This window comes from Periplaneta americana, chromosome 11 (assembly GCF_040183065.1).
Source record: "Periplaneta americana isolate PAMFEO1 chromosome 11, P.americana_PAMFEO1_priV1, whole genome shotgun sequence".
NCBI lineage: Eukaryota > Metazoa > Arthropoda > Insecta > Blattodea > Blattidae > Periplaneta > Periplaneta americana.
In genome coordinates, this window is record NC_091127.1 from 43,552,655 (window position 1) to 43,569,218 (window position 16,564).

Sequence of the window (16,564 nt, forward strand, 5' to 3'; positions counted from 1 at the left end):
AATCCAATCCACAAAACCGGATCGAACACCTCTCCTTCAGTGTTATCTTCCCTTTTGTGGCCTGACTCCCAGTTGGGCATGTGCATTATGTTGTTAACATTTTATATTAAGTCACCTGTGATTATACAAGGAGCGCACTCAATTGAGCGATTTAGTGGCCGGGATTCCACAGTAATGTGTACAGTAATGTGCATTTTTACTCGAAGAATCTACGTGAAGATTATAATTTTTTGTTCCTACACAATACATCTGTTATGGTAACAATATTAGGGGGGCTCGAACCCGGGTCCTTTGGTTCTACGCACCAAGCGCTGTCACCATTGAGCTACGCCGAAGTCCAATCCACAGAACCAGATCGAATTTTTCTCCTCTAATATTAATAAATTCTGTAGTTTCTGCATGTTGAGGATTCCTTTGTCTTCAACCTAGCAATCGCTTATTAAATTTGCTGTTTATAATTTTTTTTTAAGTTTCCCTCATTTCTTGATCACAAGCCTTCATACTGCCAAGGAACGTCCTGCAGATACATTTTAATATGAATATAAAAGTTATCCTGAAATGTTAATGTTAGAAAGGAATTACCATATTTATTTCCCCCCTTTTCTCAGAATTTATGAGTGACAATTCGAGGAGGGGGGAGTAATTATGCGGTGACTCTTAAAAATTTCAAGAGTAAATTAGTCATAAATAACATCAAACAAATAGTGTAGTGTTGAAAATCTAATGTAATAAGCTTAAATCATTTTAGTACTAAATAACTATAATCACTGACAATTTTGGTAATTAAAAGCGAATATTAAAGTTTTGCGATTTTTTTTCGTCCTGTAAGATGTGTCTCGGTTACATTGCCGGGATCTTGTGACCGACTTCGGGCTCATCCCTGCCAACTTTCTCCCTAGTTGGGGTTAACGACACTGACGCTGTGACAGAATAACACTGTAGCCTACGCGCAATGTACTTAACCGTATTCTGACTGACCGAATATCAACAGATGCGCGGGTGACGAAGATCGCAGGTACCTTTGAGCGTATTCCCAATCTCAGCGCTGAGCAATCTGATGGCATCACGGTGTTCCGAATTTCACCGATGCCGTCACTGATGCTCCACCGGAGTCGCACCGGTGCCATCAGCTTGCAGAGGTGGTGGCAGTCTCCATCATCCGCCATCAGTGAATATGATTGGTTCTTGTATAGGGCGGGAATTAGCTGACGAATGCCATCGTGCATTGTTGTGTCATGGCGGTGTGTTCTGCTTTAGTTCTGCTGTATTGTTTGTAATGAGCACAACGTAAAAACAATATGTTAATGGCTTATGAGCGAACATGTCAACGGACCAGTTATTACTACTGGTTCAAGAAATAAATTGTTTATGCTATCTTTTCTTTGAACGAGATGGCAGTACGGAAATTTCGCAAAATTTTGCTAGCGTAGCACAGACAACAACTTATACAGTCGCCATGACAGCCATCAATCTTTCCAGCAGTTTTGTTCCTATTTCGCTGCAGCGTGACGTCATTGTTGTCCACTGGTGCGGTGAGATTCGGAATACACTCTTTAAGTCTTTGTAGAAGGGGATGGATAGTAGCTCGGGTGTTCCACGAATTCCGTTGTGCTGTACATGAAATCTTCATAAAGGTGTACAAAGTTGTAACAGAAAAATTGTAGGACTAGGTAATCCACATTGCATCAGAGGGGGAAATTGCGCGAGAGAAATATTAAAAAAAATTACTTGTATTAGTGATATTAATATTAGTCGTATTAATATTAGTATTACTGTTATTAGTAGTAGTATTAATATTAGGCCCTAATGTTCTGTAGTAGTAGTAGTAGTAGTAGTAGTAGTAGTAGTATTAGCAACAGCATTATTATTGTAGAAGTTGTTCTACAGGGACATTATTTTATTTTTACTAACATCTTTAATATTAAACTGGCTATACCTCTGGAACAACGCCGTTTGCTACCCCTTCCACGACTGGAGTTCGTTGATATTGGCATAATATACAAACAAATCACTTCACTAGGTATAGGAGGGAAGAAACGTAGTTCATCCAATTACGTAAACTAAGAAATATCGCGCTTTTGAGTTTGATCATTTTCATTAGGTTTTTGTTTAATCAAAATACAGTACAGTATTAACAATAAGTGTTTTTACTCACGAACGGAGCTGTCCATGTGGACGTATTCATTATGCAGTGTATATTATACTGTCTACAGCACATTAGCGTACAATATAGAGAATGAAGTTAAATGGAAAAATAATCATAATATGGATATTTAAACACATTTTTGAAAATGTTCGCCGTTCATTTCGGTACAGGCTTCAGTTCTAATGTGCATATTATCGCATTGTAGATTATTGTACCTAATCCCAATTACCAGTTTCGTCCTTCATACTAGCAACTCATGTTAAAATAATTCTGTACCTACTATATAAAAGTGTACCTTACGTACTGTAAATTCAATCTTCACTTCTGCCCGATCCGAAAAGATAAAATTACTCAGATATACTATCTATTGTTCGTCCAAGTGGTTATGTCGTAAGGTCGTAGAAAGGGAGGAAATCAAGTGAGAATTAATTACTTAACGAAGCCCTTTTACTTAAGTTATTTTAAACAGTCGAATAATATTACGTAGACGTCCAATCCCTAACAAAAATTAATGTTCTCAGAAAAGAGCTAAGACAGCCCAGCCACTAGCTGGCGAATAAAAACTGGTGGGGGGAAACCGGGATACGACGTAGGCATATGGACGACAGTAGGCCTACCTGTGCTAAAATGATTCAATATTGATAGCTCTTTCGTCACTGGAAAACGCAAACATATTTTTGGAACGTACTGTTTACTATGACCGTAAGGCTACCATGACTGTATATGCGATCTTGGATGTGTGTGGAGGACGGTTGAACATCATTAGTAGAAGGGGTGGGAGTGAAGTACATTCAAAAACTCAGGTAGGGGAGACTGTTGTACCTTTAGCATAGTCTACCTTTGAACATTTTTTGTTTTTTAATTTTTGCTGCTACCTAGAGGACTCAAACTGAAGAAGATTGTAAAGAAAGCCGCTACGTAGCTCTGGTCATAGTTTTGGTTTGATTTGTTACAAAGTGTGAGTTCTGTGGACAAAAGAATTTTTTAGTACCAAAAGTAAACATTTCGTTCATTGATATATGTTTTCTAACACAAAACCAGATTGTATTTGTTATTATCTATCAAGTAAAGTGCGTTCCCTATCATCTGGTGAGTAATATACTTTAATACCCATGATTTATTTGAATCTCTAGTTTTGGGAGCCATATTTGTTTAAACGTTCACCCTCTTGTACCCTTGAACTCAAAACATCTTGTACTATGGAACATGTTCTCAGGTACATGATACTATCGGTTTTTGTTTTTCTTTTATTTTAAGATCATGTCACGAAGTAAGTCTGGAGTTAAGAGGCCCCCAATTGATCCGGATGCCTTGAAGAAAGCTGTTGAAGCAGTTATTGCTTCTCCAGGAAATAAAATCTCAATCAGAGAAGCCTGCTCTGGTTTATGATGGCAAATACATTTTAAATATGATTGTCAGTTTTTACAGCTATATTCCCACCTATATTCCACGTGTTCCAACTTGAAAGAGGGTATGTTCCAAGGTACATGAACCTGTTGTACCTTTGAACACATTACATCTCCCTTCATTTTATTTTTTCCATCCTTAATAGATCTGTGAAACAGGAAAATACATGTAGTAAGTCGTAAAGGAATCTTAAATAATTGTATCAAGCATTTTTTCATTTAAAAATTTCATTTCCCAAAATTAAAAAAAAATAAAATGTGAAAAGAGTTTAAAGGTACAACAGTCTCCCCTACAATAAAAATTGAAGTAAAAATAAAATGATGTCTCTGTAGTTCTGAGAGTCATTACCGTCACTGTACGTACAGATTTTCTCACTTATACATTAAAATGTAAGATGTATATTTTATTATTGAGAGGCTTTGGCCTTGTGCGGTTATGGACACAAATAGCTTTATAAATCATGAACCGATGTGGGGTCTCAATATCACTGGCGGTATGGATTCATTTGTGAGAGATAGTAAACGATTTGAACGGAATCGCGAGACATATTGGTTTGTTTGATGACTATGTTCATTGCAGTGTTTTGTTATGCGCAAACATTTCTCATGTTTACTTTGAAAGCGGAATTGTTGTGAAGTTTACTTCATTTCACAGCAGAATACACTAAACATCACGATACGTATATTGACCCTTTTTTACTGCTCATGCAAGCTAGAGAAACCTTTTTGAACATGGCCAGAATAAAAGAACGAGTTTAATTGCACTGTTTTTATTGTCATACTAAATATGGTGTTTTATACACTGTAGTCTTTATGTTGATTTTAAAAATGAGAAAAAAGGATGGAAGTGAAATTAGTTTAAACGGTGTAAACGACTACGGTTAAAAGCGCTTCTGTCAGATGTGTTAAAGTTTTGTAATAATTAAAATTTATATTCGTCGGGGTAGTCTGCAAAGCAGTTAAGGATATGTCTCCCCATTTAAAGTGGAATGTAACATTTAAAACTGTGTAAGTGTTGAAAAAGTCAGTCTTGGAATGGTTAGATATAAACGACGTGCACAAAAACTAAAGTATGCATTTTATAAATAGTTCTCTTGCATATTTTGTTAAGTAAGTTCGCGGTTTTTGTATATACAGTATAAGAACAGTGGCGTCATGTTATCTAAATCATTACCTAGAACAGGGATGCAGAACTGGCGAGAGAGGGGTGGAAAGCACGGGGAAAGCGTCAGTTCCCCGTCCACAGTCCACCGGCGTTGAATGACGTATCTGTGGCCCGTACACAATCACATAAGACAGACACTGAATACAAATCCTCTCCCCTACAAAGTCAATGACGCGAGGATGGAAGGAAGGGGTGAGTGATGTATCCGATGAGTGGCGGAACGCTACAATTGTCGCCCAGTTCTTCAAGCCTGACCTAGAATATTCCGCTATAAATTGGATCTGTGTTTTGAAAACGAGACAAGTCCAGTTTCTTCGTTCAGAAATAAGTTTAAATAAACATACTGTTTCTTAATTTTAGCTTCATGTGTTCTAATACTCAGCAGTTGATAACAAAATCACTACCACTTCTAAACTTTACTGATCTCGATGAAATAATACCCATTTTAAGTTTAACAATATCTGTAACAACATCAATTGATCTACGTACATGACGAAGAAAAAAATATATAAATAATGTCAAATAAATAAATAAATAAAATAATTAATCAATGAATTAATTAACAAATAAGTAAATAACTAAGTAAATGAATGAATAAATAAGTAAATTAATTAATGGATGAAGAAGCAATTGAATGAATATAATGAAATAAGGGATTACGTACAGCTTACAGCAGTGTTCTCCCTAAGGGCAGGTCTTTCACTGCAAACCCAGCATTCTCCAGTCTCCTATTTCCTGCATCCTCTTTGTTTTCTCATATGAACCATATTATCTTAATTGATCCATTTATCTTAATATTTTCCATTATATTAGGCTCTAATTCGCAACACTAAATGCAAGTATAATGTTGCAGCTGTAGTTTTTTGCATGAGTACTGATTGCTGTGAGCACAACCATAAATCACTAATAGATGCTATAGAGTTATCAACAACGGAAAAAAAAAGTAATCCATGCATAAAAAAATTGAAAGTGAAATTTCAAGTAGCTGACCAAGTGTAATAAATTAGTAGGCCTTGTAGAAAGTCGACTATCTACTGATTATTACCAACTAAATTCTCTTTGATGGCATTAGTCATTGAAATAATGGTTTATTATACTACAGAAGAAGATTTCATTTATTGAACTCTATGGAAACAATTCTTTGAGAAAGGAAAGAGACCTATTTGATATTACTAGACGAGTGCATGTCCATTCTAACAGCATTCATAAATTCCATGACAATACACAATTGAAAATGTAATAGCAACACCATGATATAATTATTGCTTTGAATAAACTAACATAACACTGGTAACATGTTGTCAAAGGATCATGTATGGTAAGTAAGCAATAATCGGTAGATAGATCGGTATAGCGCTGGCCTTCTGTGCTCGAGGTTACGGGTTCGATCGCAGGACAGGTCGATGGAATTTATTTATATTTAAATGCGGCAGGCTCATGTCAGTAGATTTACTAGCATGTAAAAGAACTGCTGTGGGACAAATATATAACCTCTGGAATTGCGAACGTCGTTAAATAAACTATAATTTAATTTCAGTAGATAGTCAGCGCTTCCTGGAGGCTACAGGAACTACCAAAGAGTTGATTAAACAGTTGGTGCTACCCAGGGTACGAATTAAGATATCTGATGTGAATACTGTACCCTTAATATACGGAAACTGATGACAACAGAGCGACAGAGATGAATCTTTATATAGTGCCACTTACATGAATTAATGAACTTCTTAGCCAAGTGCCCTAAAAGGATTAACTCAATTTAAGACAACTGTACATCAGGCAACGAAAGAAAAAATTTCATCACGTGCCTTACGTTCAAATGTTTTTTTTTTAATTTGTACATGTGTGTATATATTTATTTATTTATTCTGGCGTAGTTAAGGCCATCAGGCCTTCTCTTTCACATCACTAGAAATACAAATAAAATTATATAAAAATCTAACTATAAATAAAGTACAGTACTTAACAAAAGTTTAAGACCATGAGCAAATTTCATATAATTATTTTCTGGTCCTATATTTTTGTTTCTATTTCCCTCATGAATATTTTGTCAATTATTTGGACTGTGAGACATCTATCGACGCAAAGAAAGTAAAATTATGACATTTAGTTTTCGAGTTATGATTTTAATGAAATATTTTGTTACTGTAAAAAATGTTACATTTATAATTACGGAATAATTTATTCATGCTAAACCAACATGTTTATTGTAGTGATGATTTTTTTCAAGCAATTTGAAAAGTAGTGTGAGAACACATTGGCACCAGAAAGAAAAATTTTAAAAATTTTATTTTCGTTTTATAATTTTTTGCATATTTTTCCAAAATAAAGAAAATAATAGTAGAAATAACGTTAAGTAAAGGCATTCATAGCTTCACTGTGGAATAAGCTAACGTAACCGGACCTACGCCAATCGAAAGTACGAAATCACATACTTTCGATTGGCGTAGGTCCGGTTACGTTAGCTTATTCCACAGTGAAGCTATGAATGCCTTTACTTAACGTTATTTCTACTATTATTTTCCTTATTTTGGAAAAATATGCAAAAAATTATAAAACGAAAAAAAAAAAAATTTAATTTTTCTTTCTGGTGCCAATGTGTTCTCACACTTCTCAAATTGCTTGAAAAAAATCATCACTACAATAAAGATGTTGGTTTAGCATGAATAAATTATTCCGTAATTATAAATGTAGCATTTTTACAGTAACAAAATATTTCATTAAAATCATAACTCGAAAACTAAATGTCATAATTTTACTTTCTTTGCGTCGATAGATGTCTCACAGTCCAAATAATTGACAAAATATTCATGAGGGAAATAGAAACAAAAATATAGGAATAGGAAATAATTATATGAAATTTGCTCATGGTCTTAAACTTTTGTTAAGTACTGTAAAACCAAAAAAAAATTATACAGGTAACAGTGATACAAAATTTAAATGATTTAACATTGTCTTTCAGCGAAACAAAAACACTCCTGAGTCCCTATACGCCCACTTAGCATTGTTTCAATGTTCTACAGATCTTATATTTTATCTCTTCCGGTCAGCAACTGTTAAATTTCTTAGTCGTGGGAGTCAGCGTATTAAAAAAACATTACAACCGTTCGGCCTTCTCCTTTCCTCCCCACCACAAATGTGACGTTGCACAGAGGCAAAAGTAAAATAATTATAACATCAGCACATTGATCTTGAAGCTGTACATTTCACGTAATTTCATGTCTATCTGTGCTTTCACTTTAATTTCAGAGACAGCTGATGATAAACAGAGAATTTCCTTGTTCCCAGTATGAACCCGTTAGGATGTCATTATGAGCCAAAATTTATCTCTCTGTCGGTCGTACCAAAGAATCAGTATAATAGGCTATAGAGTGATAATATTTTATTTATACTGGAAAACTTTTTACTCCTTGACCGCTGTACCTCCGCTTACATCATAGGCTACTCAGCTTTTTATATGACTTGAGAAATAGCTTGTTTTGATATCGGAAATAAGTATCGAAATTAATTTTCAATTTAGATATCGAACTTAAAAAGTCGGCCTAGTTAGCATAGTTGGTATAGCGCTGGCCTTCTATGCCCGAGGTTGCGGGTTCGATCCCGGGCCAGGTCGAAGGCATTTAAGTGTGCTTAAATGCGACAGGCTCATGTCAGTAGATTTACTGGCACGTAAGAGAACTCCTTACTTACGCACTTACTTACTTACTCACTGGCTTTTAAGGAACCCGGAGGTTCATTACCGCCCTCACATAAGCCCGCCATTGGTCCCTATCCTGAGCAAGATTAATCAGTCTCTGCCATCATATCCCACCTCCCTCATATCCATTTTAATATTATCTTCCCATCTACGTCTCGGCCTCCCCAAAGGTCTTTTCCCCTCTGGCCTCCCAACTAACACTCTATATGCATTTCTGGATTCGCCCATACGTGCTACATGCCCTGCCCATCTCAAAAGTTTGGATTTAATGTTTCTAATTGTGTCAGGTGAAGGATACATTGCGTGCAGCTCTGCGTTGTGTAACGTTCTCCATTCTCCTGTAACTTCATCCCTCTTAGCCCCAAATAAGAGAACTCCTGCCGGACAAAATTTCGGCACACTGACGACGCTGATATAACCTCGGCAGTTGCGAGCGTTGTTAAATAAAGCATAGCCTAACATTTTTTTTCTGGAACTTAAAATTTGAATATCGATACTGATTACGGAACAATCGATTTCAGTTTCGGGATCAAATGTTGAAATATTACTTCTGCTTCCTACATTGATATCTATATTATTCGTCCTCTATTTTTAATATCTTTCGTATTTTAGGCTTTTCAAGATTCTGCTGTCGAGACTCCATCCTTCAACGAATTTTCAATTTCGTCATCGTCATGTAGTTTCGAACTTTCACTTTTATATCAGTATTGATTGTGGAGAGTCTTGGAATCCCATCACTGCATGAAACGAAAGATGCGAGATGGTAAGACGAAGGTTCAGAGGGAGTGGTAGAGAAGATATAGACGAGAAATCGGATGTGAAAGGTGGGGTATTTGAAGCGTGAGGGAGATGGTGTGTGAAGGGATGTATATGTAGTCAAATTGAGATAAGGGTTGATTGAGTAACTGACTTTGAATTATTATGACTTCCGGCAGTTTAACCCCCAGAACACCATAAACAACATGGCGGGAGCGAAATTACAGTCTGCTGAATCAGGAACGCCATCTCTTGTCAGAAATGCAACTGGTAATGTAACTACAGGGGGTGCATCGCGAAGCGACCCTCTGCAATTGCTACTTAAGATTATTCCATTCAATTTTCTGTTGAGCAAGATTATTACATCTGATTCAAGAAACATAAATCTCGGTGTTTTCAAGGTGATATTTTATCGTTATATTTCTCAATCATTGCTCAGTCCATTTTTATGGAATTAATGACATTCCTGTTCATAATTTCCCTTGAACTATCATTTATGATATATATTTTTTTTATTTATTTTTATATTGGGTTATTTTACGACGCTTTGTCAACATCTAGGTTATTTAGCGTCTGAATGAAATGAAGGTGATAATGCCGGTGAAATGAATCCTGGGTCCAGCACCGAAAGTTACCCAGCATTTGCTCGTATTGGGTTGAGGGAAAACCCCGGAAAAAACCTCAACCAGGTAACTTGCCCCGACCGGGATTCGACCCCGGGCCACCTGGTTTCGCGGCCAGACGTGCTGACCGTTACTCCACAGGTGTGGACTATATATATATATATATATATATATATATATATATATATATATAAGAATGATTAAACAGTTCACTGTGTGCCCAATTAACATTATAATATTTTGTTTATTGTATTGCATATAAAATGTTTCTTTGTGCCAAAGAAATTAGACTTTTCATAGAAACAGGGCCGGGTATTTACGGACACCGTGAAAATCACGACATAATTGATATACAATAAATGTTTACTAATCTTTACGAATTAAGTGATTCTGATTAATAAAATGCGGATAAAACAATCGCGACAAATCGCGAAATAGAGTTCTAATAGTGAAATATGAACATATTCGCGAATTATTATAATTTCGTCGTTTTATAACGAATTTCACATTCTGAGTTTTTTTTTTTTGTTTTTTTTTTTTTTTTTTTTTCGTTTTTTTTTTCACTTGAGTTTGTTAAACCTATATATCCAACTAGGCTACATTATATGGAATTCCAGGTGTTCTGATTACATTAATGAACTCAGAAGACGGAGAATTCAACATTTCACTAATAATTTGAAAGTGTTAATTTGAAGGCTCCAAGTTGTTTTTTCTTCGTTTTTAAAGAATGTATGTTAAATACAGTCGCAATCCAAGAAATATTGTCTATAGGCCATATCCCACCTTTACCAGAATCCAACAAACCTCTAATGTAAAATATTTTGAAAGTAATATTCATACTGAGTTAATACTCCAATTCCAAAATAATTGTATTTTCAAAAATTTCCATTAATCTCCGCCAAGAGTACAAATCAATCTCCAACGACACCAATATATTTTTTTCTAGTTGGTATCAATTACGAGGTTATTTAGCGTCGGTGAGACTGGTGATAGCGAGATGATATTTGGCGAGATGAGACCGAGAATTCGCCATAGATTACCTAGCATTCACCTGACGGTTGGGGAAAACCTCGGAAAAAACCCAACCAGGTAATCATCCCAAGCGGGGATCGAACCCGCTCCCGAGAGCAACTTCAGACCGGCAGGCAAGTGCCTTGACCGACTGAGCCACGCCGGTGGCTGACACCAATATTAAAGGACACACATGATAAAATTAACCTCCGTAAATATCTGCCCCTGGATATAAATTATTAATGGTAAGGTTTGTGTATACCACTACATATAATTTCGGAAAATTTTCATATAAACATCGCATGTTTTCCTATCTTTTAGTTAGTATTAAAAAATCGATATTTAATATTCGTAGGAATAATGAAAATTAACTAATAAATTTTAATGATATTCTAAATTGATGACACACATAATATCAAAATATCAATAGCTCTATGAAAGAAAATCGTTCAAGAAGAAAATATTTAATGGACGTTCGACCTCGAAAGCAGAAGTGGTTTTTACAACTGACTGTGAAAATCTCGTAAGTCCTTTTCACATAAAGAGACCCATTCCGATACCAGGACGATATCCTCTGTTTCTTAAATGATAGACCTAAGTATATAGGTTCGAAATAGTTGTAACTATGTTTCATAACTTTCGTATATCGAAACAAAATTAATTTTAAACTATAAGAATCCCATCTCTTTTGCCATTATTTAGCAATGGCTGAGGTTGTATCACTTTTACATATCTAATTTTATTATATTGGTGTAGATCTGTATTTACTTTCAAAAACATTAAGGGCCATATTCATAGACATTTTTAGCGCGGGCTTCCGGTGGATGATCAGCGAACTAACGTTTTTCGTATTCATAAACCAGTGTTAGCGATATGATATGATATGTGATATATGATATGATATGATATGATATGATATGATATGATATGATATGATATGATATGATATGATATGATATGATATGATATGATATGATATGATATGATATGATATGATATCGTCGCCTGAATGCAAGAACTAGGTAACTTGGTTTTTTCATATTTTGTGACATTGCCTACTTATTTCTTGCACTAAGGTATATGTCTCGTTTTCTTTTACCTATTTGTTATATTGGAAAATAGATGTCACTAGTATCGTTCGATCAGCTACCTAGTTCTTGCATTACGACGATATGATATGATATGATATGATATGATATGATATGATATGATATGATATGATATGATATGATATGATATGATATGATATGATATGGTATGGTATGGTATATGATATGATATGAAATGATATAATATGATATGATATATGATATGATATGATATGATATATATGATATGAATCCTGTACAAGTAATCAGTCGATAGCCGGGGCTAGTTTAGCACGCTCGTAGCGCGGGCTAGCGAAATGTCTATGAATAGCACCTAATATCTATAAAGAAGTATCAAATTATGGCGTGACTTAGTATAGTAGGTTTGAAATATTTTTCTTCTTTTTTTACAAGGACTTGAGTACGTTAACATTAGGTGAAGGCTCTTAATTTCAGAAACAAATTGATGTTCATAGCAGTGAGAATACCAATACTAATTTCTGTTAGAAGCTAGGACCATAATGGGAACAGGAGGATTAGATCAGTGGATAAATTGTTGACAGCCATGATCCCATAAACCTATAACGAATGAATCCTGCGATTTTCTGGCTTGTAGCGCAACGACTTAACCACGACGAAACACGCATCCCGGCAAAATTACAGCACTAATTCATTTTAAATCATTTTTGGTGTCATACAATTTGCATTATATAGGCCTAATCATATGTGAGAAGTGTTTAAAATAAAAATGGTTGCAGAAAATTTTAAATAAATCGTCATTTTGTGTTTTTTAAATGAACTGCCATTAATTTTAGTAACAGCTAGTGGAAGTGAAACAACCCCGAAAATTTTAGTACATGTTGTATATAACAAAAAACTGGAATACCATATTGGTGGAAAGTTCATAGTTTTGTCAGAAAAAAATGTTTTTCCCAAATGTTTTACACCCTCTTATTCGGTAACTATTGTGAGTTGGATCGTGATTTTTGTGCATATCGATAGAAAATATAATAAAGGCACATTTATCCCTCTGTCGTAATTAAAAAGCATGTACGGTTTTTGTGTAAATTTAATTTAAAACTAATAATTTTAAGCCACTGAACGAAGCAACCACATCGCAACGTTGTAGCTAGAGAAGGAGGCGTGAGACAGCGTACGCTGAGTTCGTTGACCTATTACATCTATTAGACAGGGCTGATCATATTAGGAAGTTAAATGTAGAACAGAAAGAACGGACGTGGCAAAATTTTCCTTTGTTAACTGCACAGTAGTAGACTGGAACAGCTTACCTGCAGCAATCTTTCAGGGTGGTTCTCTCAAAATCAATACATTTAAGAAAAGGTTGAGAAGATTAGACTGAAAATGTAATTGGAGGTGCAGTGTAATTAAGTTGTGCCATTTAATTAATTAATTTGAAATGTAATTAATTAAGATGTGTAATTTAGTTGATACGTAAATAAATTAAAGTGATATGTAATTAATTAAGATGATATGTAATTAATTAAGATGATATGTAATTAAGTTGGTATGTAATTAATTAAGGTGATATGTAATTACATAAATTGGTAATAGTTGGGTGAAATAGAAGTACTTATAAATGAAATTTACTTTTGCTTATTGTAGGCGTTATTATAGAATAGTTTTTATTTATAGTCATAGGTTTATTGCATTTACTTATTCATACTTAGAAATAAATTTACGTTTATTTTATTTTACTTTATTTTACTTCCTTTTTTATTACTGTAATTATTGTAACTTATTATTGTAATGGTAATTATTGTATATTATATATCACTGCCACCGGGTGTATATCCAATTGTAGTGTTAATAAATACATACATACATATGAATTTTTATCATATCATATCATCATACATACCAACATGCGATAGGAGAGTCCACACCTGTGGAGTAACGGTCAGTGCGTCTGGCCGGGAAACCAGGTGGCCCGGGTTCGATTCCCGGTCGGGGCAAGTTACCTGGTTGAGGTTTCTTCCGGGGTTTTCCCTCAACCCAAGATGAGCAAATGCTGGGTAACTTTCGGTGCTGGACCCCGGACTCATTTTACTGGCATTATCACCTTCATCTCATTCAGACGCTAAATAACCTATGCTGTTGATATAGCGTCGTAAAATAACCTACTAAAATAAAAAAAAATAAAAGCGATAGGAGATTGTTAACGACGAAGTTGCCAGAATGCTGGAACTTCCAACTTAATTTTCTAATTTAACCGTCCAGTTATTCACAAAACGGATTATAAGGTTTTCTATTCATTTAGGTGTTCCCAATCTTCCCTTTCAATTTGCAGGACTATTTCACTTCCATTCTGTGTGTGTGTGTGCGTGCGTGCGTGCGTGCGTGCAAGGCCACCGGCGTGGCTCAGTCGGTTAAGGTACTTGCCTGCCGGTCTGAAGTTGCGCTCGGGTGCGGGTTCGATCCCCGCTTAGGCTGATTACCTGGTTGGGTTTTTTCCGAGGTTTTCACCAACCGTAAGGTGAATGCCAGGTAATCTATGGCGAACCCTCAGCCTTATCTCGCTATTACCAATCTCATCGGCGCTAAATAACCTCGTAGTTGATACAGAGTCGTTAATTAACCAACTAATATATATATATATATATATATATAATGTTCATTAATTCTGTTCTAATTGATTCGTAGATACTGAATGTGAACGAAATCGTTCAGTGGTTTAGAATAATTTGCTGTTTTACAAACTATAGACAGATCGATGGTACGAAGACAACACCTTTTTCATTACCATAGATGCCGAATATTTTTTTTGGTAAAAGTCTCGAATTTATTTTATATTTCAATAACAAATTCTTTCCATAGAACGCAAAATTATAATCGTAATGGCCAACTGGTCTTTTTTTTATTAAGGTATGAAGTTGTGAATTCTTAGGGTTTTGCAATTTGCACTTCGATTCAATTTTCATTTCACATTTTCTGTGATACATTGCTACAAATGCAGAGGACGCCAGCCGGGTCCCAGGCAGGGAAATGGAGATATATTGTACTTGCATAGTGATGGAGTATATGTCGTTTGTCATTGTGTTTGTCTCTGTTTGTCTTAAAGAACGTTTGCAGTAGAGGTTTTGTGACTGGAACAAATATTCAAAAGTTTCTACTATATAATATGTATTATATAAAAATCTAAGATTAGTTTATGATTTTTTCATAGCTTCTTTAACCCATTACTGATTAGAAGTTTTACATAGACCTTATCTATTAATCACTCATGTAATGGGAGAAAATACTAAAAAAAAAATCTGTAGACAACAGACGCTAAAATTTCATGTTAATTTTGGTTGCCACTGAGCACAAAAGAGATCAGTTTGGAAAGGAAACATGGAATAAGTTTAATACAATCACTACATCACCACCCTGACCAAGACAAGTACTGGGTAACATGGTATGTACAGCACAACATGTAACACATTAACACAAACTATTTTGGTTTAGCTATGAACCACAATTTGAAACAAAAACACATTAGTTTTTCTCTTATGAACTGTTTTGCATGATATTTTGTATATTATGTAACAATGGTCTCATCAGTTGATAGTGCATCTCCAGGAAGCGTTTGTAGAAATAATTTATACAGTAAAAAAAAATGTTCTAAGTATGAAGAATGTATCATAATTTATTTTTGTATTTTTATTGAGACGAATAGAATGCAATATATCTTGGAATTTTCGTCTCTTTCTTCTCTTCGATACAAACTTCACATTATAGTCAGATTTTTCCTGCCAAAGGTGTCGATTCCACAATTTCCGAAATTTGTTCCAAAATGAAGTATTTTGTTTAAAACTCTGTTAAAGTTGATCTGACGATTGTCATTGTCATCTGGATCCGCATCTCGTATAGGCTATGTACGAATACAGATTTAGACAGTGCTTTGTTGATTTTGTTTGAAACAAAGCAGTCCGAAAAGAAACCCATTTTAGAGAATAGTCTATGTACTAAAAACAATTTTTCTAGCACTTGATGCGAGGGATTAATTTTTATTATGTACATCCTGAAGAAAATAGGTGTGGATTGGAAAGACAGGAGGTTGTTCAGTAACCTTTATATGAAACAACGAGTCAAAGTCAGGATAGTAGAAGAATTGTCTGAAGGAAGTGAAATGGAGAAAGGAGTACGTCAAGAGTGTCCTTTATCACCTACCCTGTTCAACATCTACTGGGAGGATTTAGTGAAGAACTGTTTGAGTACATGAGAGGGGTAAAAGTAGGAGGATGAAAAATAAAGTGCATAAGATTTGTTGATGATATGACTTTGTTAATACTTAGGATGTACTATAAGCAGTAACATTAGCTGCAGCCATTAAGTCAAAAGAAGGATAACAATGGTAAAGGAAGATTTTAATAGAAAAAGGAGCATCTTCTGCGGATCTCTGGAAAATGAATTAAGAAAGAGATTAGTGAAATATTTTGTGTAGAGTGTGGCATTATATGGAGCAGAAATATGGGCATTCGACGAAGTGAAGAGGAGCTAATGAAGGCATTTGAAATATGTATATGGGGAAGAATGGAGCGTGTGAAATTGACAAACAATAAGAAACGAAGCTGTGTTGGAAAGAGTGGGTGAAGAAAGAATAATGCTAAAACTGATGAGAAAGAGAAAAAGGAATTGGTTATGTTACTGGCTGAGAAGAAAGTGCCTACTCGAG